A 7776-nucleotide genomic window follows, 5' to 3' on the forward strand; every position below is an offset into this window, starting at 1 on the left:
CTGTGTGTGTGTGTGTTGGTACATAGTTTGAATGTTCTGTGTGACCAAGGTAAGTTGTGGGTACAATATGTGGTGTGTAGAATGTGATTTGTGTGTGCGGCATGTGTTAGGTACATGTGGTACAATATGTGTTCTGTATTATGTATACACGTAGTTTGTAGAGGGTGACTGCCATGTGACTTCTCCTGTGGGGACAGACACAAATATCTATTCTAAGAAACCAATAACAGACTGAAGTAATGATCCCACCAAAGTCCATCCTGGCAGACCAGTGAGTTTATAGAGGTTACTTACAGAGCATGGAAAAGTTACATATAGGATGGATAGGGCTACTTACAGAAGTATAGTGTGTCAAGGGCAGCTGTACCCAGCCTGGTAATGACCCACACAGCATGCTCCCTGGAGCTCCAGATGCCTGGAGCATAAGAGAGTTGAGTCTCTTAGTCTCCTTGGCAGTTATTACTGATTGCACACCTTGATGGCCCTTGTAGCATGTTGTTTCTACTACCCACCAGCCCCCCCCCACCCCAGGTTCCCTTGCATTGGTGAATGAGAGATATACAGATTCCCAATCAAAGCATCAGACCACCCCCTGTGAGTCTTGCTAGTTTCAGGACTTTCCTGAGGTTTGCTTCCTGGATCTCATGAGTCTCTTCCTTCCATCCCTCTAGGATGGGATGTTTCGATGTGGAGAAAATCACTACACAACAGTGGTGTCTTAAGTCAGGGTTTTATGGCTGGGACAAAACACCATGTCCAGAAAGCAAGTTAGGGAGGAAAGGTTTATCAGGCTACACTTCCAGATCACAATCCATCATTGGAGCAAGTCAGGACAGGAACTCAAAGAGGGCTGGAACCGGAGGCAGGACCTGATGTAGAGGCCATGAAGGGATGTTACTTACTTGGCTTGATTCCCCTGGCTTGCTCAGATTGCCTTCTTATAGAACCAGGGACCATCAGCCCAGGAATGGCACCACTTACCATGGGCTGGGCCCTCCTCCCTAGATCACTAATTGAGAAAATGCCTTACAACTGGATCTCATGGAGGCATTTCCTCAAGGGAGACTCCTTTCTCTGGGATAACTCCAGCTTGTGTCAAGTTGACACACCAAACCAGCCAGTACAGTGTATCCCATACTCATTATGTATGTGTGGTAGGCATGTATATATATGCTCAGAGAGTGTGTGAGTGTGTGCCCCCTCCATTCGTGTCTCCCCCATTTACTCCCTTCAGAAAAATACCACTTTAACCCATTAATGGATACATACGTGTGCATATCAGATTGGATTTGAAAGCAGAGCAAACACACATGGTTCATAGCTCACCTGCCAATGCACTTTGAAGGCCTGAACCCATGGCTGGGTGTGTGTAAGTGCTGACATGGATTAAAGCTCATCAGACCAGAAGTAGTGGGACACTCGGTCCCTTTCTCCTACCCCTTTCCCTGACACCATAAGAGTGCCAAGGAGACTGTTAGCATTTACTGGAAAGCTCCACACTGGCAGATTCTGGGCATCCTAAAGTAGGCTACATACACATAAAATTCTCCTGGGCAGTAAAGAATTTTCTTCCAAAATACCAAGTGACATCTAATCCAATTCCTTTTACCGCAGACGCTTGGACAGTTGACATTTCTCTGCACTTAATCATTCAAAATGACTCAGCATCGCTTGCCAAAATTAATACGCTATCTTGGCATATTTGGAGACAAGGAATGAAGCTCAGGGCATTTTTAAGAAGGAAGATGTGTTGGGGGAGGGGGCTGGGTACAGTTGCTCATTTTCTAGCATGGTGGGTTATCCAGAGTGCGGGGCTTCCCTAGATGTATTCCCAACTCAAAAGAGTCCTGGCAGAGTTTGGGGATACAGCTCAGAACAGAGCAATTGCCTAATGCATGAGATTTGGGGTTCAGTTCCCAGAATAGCAAAAAAGGAGTTCTACCCTCAGGATAGGGTATTCTGGGCCTCATACCCCAAGTGGCTCAGAGAAAAACAAGGGAGATAGCAACACTTTGCTGGGACCTTGAGAGCTGTCCCAATGTTTGTCCCCAGACCTTGTAGGACTGCAGCTTACCCCACTCACCATTGACATCAGAAAGCAGGCATCCGGGTTTCTTCCCTGGGCCTCAGACAATCCTTTTAGAACCAGGGATACTTGAATTAAGAGCTCTTGAGTGGAATGCCAGTTGGCTCCTTACTGAAGTGCAAGCAGCTGCGTGTGCTGTTGATTTCTTCTTTAAACAGCCGAGGGAAATGTGGTCTGCAGAAATGAAGGACGGAGAACTCACTGCCCTTGAATAATTAATTGCTTCATCTTCTCTTGAAGAACTGGTTTTATTATCTCCAGTGGCAGTGCTTCTGCTCTGGTCACCCTGTGCCTGTGTGGCAATCAAACAGAAGTGCTCTGGCATCATATTGTCTCTCGATTCTTTAAACGCCTCTCCTGCATGTAAGATGAGTGACATTTCCCATTCCAGACAGGTTAAGGAAGCCATTCAGGCACAAGTTCAGACCCAGACCCTGCTCATCTCAGTGAGGTCCATGCAGTTAGAACGGCCATTCCAGAGCCACAGAGCTTCGCTTAGGATTTTATACTTTTACCAGCAATTAGAATTTTATTCGTGTTCAGCACACACACACACACACACACACACACACAGAGAGAGACAGACAGACAGACACAGAGAGGTAGACAGAGAGAGAGACACACACACACACACACAGAGAGAGAGAGAGAGAGAGAGAGAGAGAGAGAGAGAGAGAGAGAGAGAAATCTATGATGAGCTGAAACTAGAAGGGGGATTAAAAAGCATTATACCCGTGTCATGAGCTATGTCCCTGTGGTGGTTTGTATATGTTTGGCCCAGGGAGTATGGCCTTGTTGGGGATGGAGTGGCCTTGTTGGAGTATTTGTGGCTTTGTTGAAGGAAAGCTGTCACTATGGGAGTGGGACCTCCTCCTAGTTACCTGAAGATAGTCTGCTCCTGGTTCCTTTGGATGGAGATGTTGAACTCTCAGATCCTCCAGCGCCATGCCTGCCTGGATGCTGCCATGCCCCTGCCTTGATGATAACGGACTGAACCTCTGAACCTGTAAACCAGCCCCAATGAAATGTTCTTTATAGGAGTTGCCTCAGTCGTGGTATCTCTTACAGCAATGGAAGCCCTAAGACAGCCAGTTCCTTTGCCTGCATCCCCTCAACCTCTTTCAGCTGGCATTACCCTTTCTCAGCCTCCTTCCTGAGTGTTACACTTTAGCCACACTTAAATGTCTTCACATATACGCATTAGAGGCCAGAATCTACAGCTGAACTGGGTCACCTTGCTCAGTGTCATACTTTCCGTGCCCATCCTCTTTCGGTAAACTTTGTGAGCTCAATTTTCACGGCTATATAGTATTCCATTTTTCAGAGATACAATTTCACTATCTGGTCATCTGTTGATGGGCATCTACGTTGGTTCAGTTTCCTTGGTATCATCAGTACAGCAGCAATGACTGTGCATGGGTGTGCAAATATCATGACTGAGAGACTTCTTGAGAAGGTCCTCTCAGGTAAGCCCAACCCCACAGAAACAGGCATCCTGTGCCTTTTCTCTGTTGCTCTATGGTGGCAGCTGAACTTAGTTGTTGCAGCAACAGCAACTGGTCAGTAGAATAATAGACCTCTATTCTGTCTGTTCTTCAATGTTATCACTGAGATGAGAAAATAAAGCTGGGGCCAATGAAGACAAAGCATCGGTGATGCGTGTATCTCTCCTGACATGCTTCCACACCCAGCATTTTCAATACATGCATTTTCATCAGTCATCTATTGTGTGATACGGAGCCTCATGTGATCAAATGACACAGGCCATTGGAAATTGAAGTCTACCACCTTGAGACACAGATAAAGAGGTTACAGTACACCTATGGTTGCTCACTGTGTCATGTGCTTACAGTCAGCTATCTCCGATTTCTAGGCAGAAGGGGAAGAAGAGGGAGTCTCCGGGAGGCACATCTAGTTAAGGGGTACCTACTATAACAACACCCAGCGTCTGGCGACCTGAGGAGGCTGTTGGGTTATGGAGTCACAGAACAGCTCTCAGTGGGTGGGTCATCATTTATTCCACAGCAGCTCACAACCACCTATGCCTCCAGCTCTGGATCTGATGCCTTCTTCTGGGCTCCAAGGGAACCGGGTATGCACACAATGCACATACATGTGCAGACACTCACACACGGTGGTGGTTTGAACAAGAATCACCCCTCACCCCAAACCCCACCCCTACCCTCACCCCTGTAGGCACATATATTTGAATGCTTAGTCACCAGGAACTGTTTGAAAGGATTACAAGGATTGGAAGGTATGGCCTTGTTAGGGGAAGTGTGTCACTGGGGATGGGTTTTGATGGGCCTGTAACAAACCCAATTTCTCTCTCCTTCTCCCTCTCCCTCCCTTTCTGCTTGTGAATCAGGATATAAGTACTCAACTACTTCTCCAGGACCGTGCCTGCATATGCCTTCAAGACACTAGACAAACTTCTGAAACTGTGAGCAAGCCCTCAACTAAAGTCTTTATTTCATTGAAGTTGCCTTGGCCATGATATATCTTCACAGCAACCTAACAGGGACTAAGACACACATGCCCATAAAATACAATAAGATATACAATGCCCAAGGAATAATACTCAGCTTTTGTCCTCTGTCTTCCACATGAACACAGGCACGCACACACACACACACACACACACACACACACACACACACACCTCAAACTTTCCTCTGTGGTAGGAATTGGTCAGCCTTAGCATCTCCAGACTGAGCTCCCTGACAGAGTAGAAGGGACACCACACAATTATCAAAGGGATTGGGATATAATTCAGAAGTCCACAGAGGGTTAAATGAGAAGCACACCTCTCTCTTGCTACATCAGCACACCTTGGTAGATCTGCCAAGCCAGTCATCTTGGAAGTTCCCACAGGATCATCTTTTATACGTTTCCCTTCTTCGTTGATATACATCTTTCTGTGTATAAAAAACAAATATACCAGTGTGCATATGAAGCACCCTAATCCTGGGAAAGGCCTGGGATGATACCTGATGGCCTAGTGCCTGTCCTGTCATCCCTGTGGCTCACACAGTCTCCATTCTCTGCCTATAGATACACTGGGAAGATGAATCAGGAGGGAGGTCTAGGTTTGTCCTGAGCAGTCTATGAACAACATGCCATTTATGAAGCAAGGAAAGGCCCTGGAACTGAGTCCAGAAGGGAAGCTGGAGAGTCCTACTGGTTTGATCTCCAAGTTATGTTGGAGATTCTCAGAAGCCACAGTGTGGGAGATAAAAGGTAGGCAGGTAACCCTGTGAGCTCTGGGCCCAGAGAATGAGAGGGCACCAATGTGGGGTTCATGACTGGCACTGAGATGGATGGTTGGGCGTTCAGGAGTTGATTTGATGCTACAGACAGACAGAGAGCAGCATGGCTTTAAGGAGAGCTCAGGTCCTAGCACCAGAGACAGCATGGTGGGGGCTGTGAAGCAGATCCTATCCTACACATAGAGCTGGGGGCCTTACAGCTTTGTGGAGGGTGGGGTAGTCAGGATTTCTATTGCTGGTTTCTATTTCTATTTCTATTGAGTTATGGTTAAAACACCATAACCCAAGCAACTTGGGGGAGAAGGGGTTAATTTCATCTTAAACTCTAAGGTCACATTCGATTACTATGGGGCTTGAAGCACATGGATGGAGGCGGGGGCAGTACACACACACACACACACACACACACACACACACACACATTTCAAGACAGGTCCTGAAGGAAAGCTGTTAACTGCCAGACTTCTTTGGCTTGCTGGGTTTGCTTTCTCATATATCACCCACCAGTGGGCAGGGCTCACCCACCATCAAGGAAGTACCCCGTAGGCTTATCTATAGGCCAGGATTACAGAGGCATTTTCTCAATTGAGGTTCCCTCCTCTCAGATGACTTGAGCTTGTGTCAAGTTGGGAAAAAAAAATAGTCAGCACTGAGGTGGTTTCGCAACATAAGCCTTCAGCCAGGCCTTCTGACTCCCAAGCAGGAGACTCGAAGTGGGAGGAAAGCAGGATGTGTGGTGACCAACAACTCTCTTTGATGCAAAGTCACTTCCCCAGGTAAGAAATCTAGGTAGGCGCCTACACATCTGTTAGCTTGAGATTTCACTGTGACTCCGTAGGAGGCCTGCCAATGTCTGTGAGAAGAGAGAGGCAGCGGCCAGGGTGACACCTGAGAAGGGGGTGAATTCTAACATCACATTCTTACAGGGATGCGCTCAGGATGGGAAATAAACACCATCTCAATACAGCAATTCCCTGCAGTGGGATCCCATGAACTCACCCAGGCATGGGCAGGCCTGTCTCAGTGGTACCCTCGGCCCTTGCTGGCAGCCAGAGATAGGAAACAACTGGCCTGCGGCACAATAAAAGCCAGCCACATCACATAAGTTCCAAGAAGGAGATCTGCAAGGGAGGAAGGAAGTCAGTGGCCTGTGGCAGTTAGTGAAGTGCTGGAGAGTCAGCCATTGGCTTCGAGAAGGAAAGGCCTGCTGGCCTGTGGTACGCACAGCACAGTGGGTGCAGAGGAGCGGTGAGGCTCAGACCCCAAGGCTGAGCTGGAGAAAGCCAGATGGAAGGATGGGGTGAGAGCTGGCAGTGAGCTAGGGCACAGGGAGGTGACTGCAATGTCCTCATGAGACCCTTCCAGGTGGAGCCCCAAAGGATTATTGTGTGTGACAGGAATGGGGAGACCAGGGGACCACCTCAGCTGTTGTTTCTCAGGCACAATCTGCTTTGTTTTGGTTTGTCTCTTCTGATCACTTGTGTGTGAGTGTGTGTGGACGTATGCGTGCCACAGCATATGCATCGGGAGGTCAGAAGGCAGCTCAAAGGAGTTGGTTCTCTGCTTCTGCCATATGGGGCCTGTGGATCAAATTCAGATCACCAGGTTCGGTGGCCCGACATGTTTTCTGAGACAAGCTCTCCTGGCCTTGACTTTTCTACCGAGACAGAGCTGGTTACTCCTGAGGTTACACAGCAGGGATGGAGGATGGGGAGATTCAAGTTTATGATGTTAAAAATGTGTCAGAGGGCCATCATTATGGGACATTGGTAGGAACACATTTTTAAAAATTATTATTTTTGTTTGTACATGTGTGCGTGCACAGTGTACTCCGCGTGAGTATGGGCTTTCATGGTGGCCAGAAGAGCCAAATCCCCTAGGAGTGAATTACCAATGGAAAGAGCAGCTGATGTGGGTGCTGGGAACTGGACTTGGGTCCTCCACAAGAGTAGCAAGTACTCTTGACTGCTAAGCCATCTTTCCAGCCCCACCCATGACCTTGGGACTCTTGACCGGAGTCACATGATCCCACACCTGCTCTCCATGTGGCTCACCTGCTCTAGAGATGCTGCAACATCACTCTCAATGGGGGAGGGGGGCAGTCCATTGGTAGTTACCCTGGAGCAGGTGACTCTCATATATGACAAACCGAAGCCCGAGGGTGGGGGAGGGTGAAGAGGGGGAGATATTGGAAAGAGGACTAGAGAGATAGCTTAGCAGTTAAGAGCACTGACTGTTCTTCCAGAAGTTCGGAGTTCAATTCCCAGCAACCACATGGTGGCTCCCAACCATCTGTAATGAGATCTGATGCCCTCTCCTGATGTGTCTGGAGACAGTGACAGTGTACACATACATTAAATAATATATATATATCATAAATATATATGATATTAGAAAGAGTGACCCATGGTAGTAGCCACA

The sequence above is a fragment of the Mus caroli genome, chromosome 13 (genome assembly GCF_900094665.2).
Source record: "Mus caroli chromosome 13, CAROLI_EIJ_v1.1, whole genome shotgun sequence".
Taxonomy (NCBI): Eukaryota; Metazoa; Chordata; class Mammalia; order Rodentia; family Muridae; genus Mus; species Mus caroli.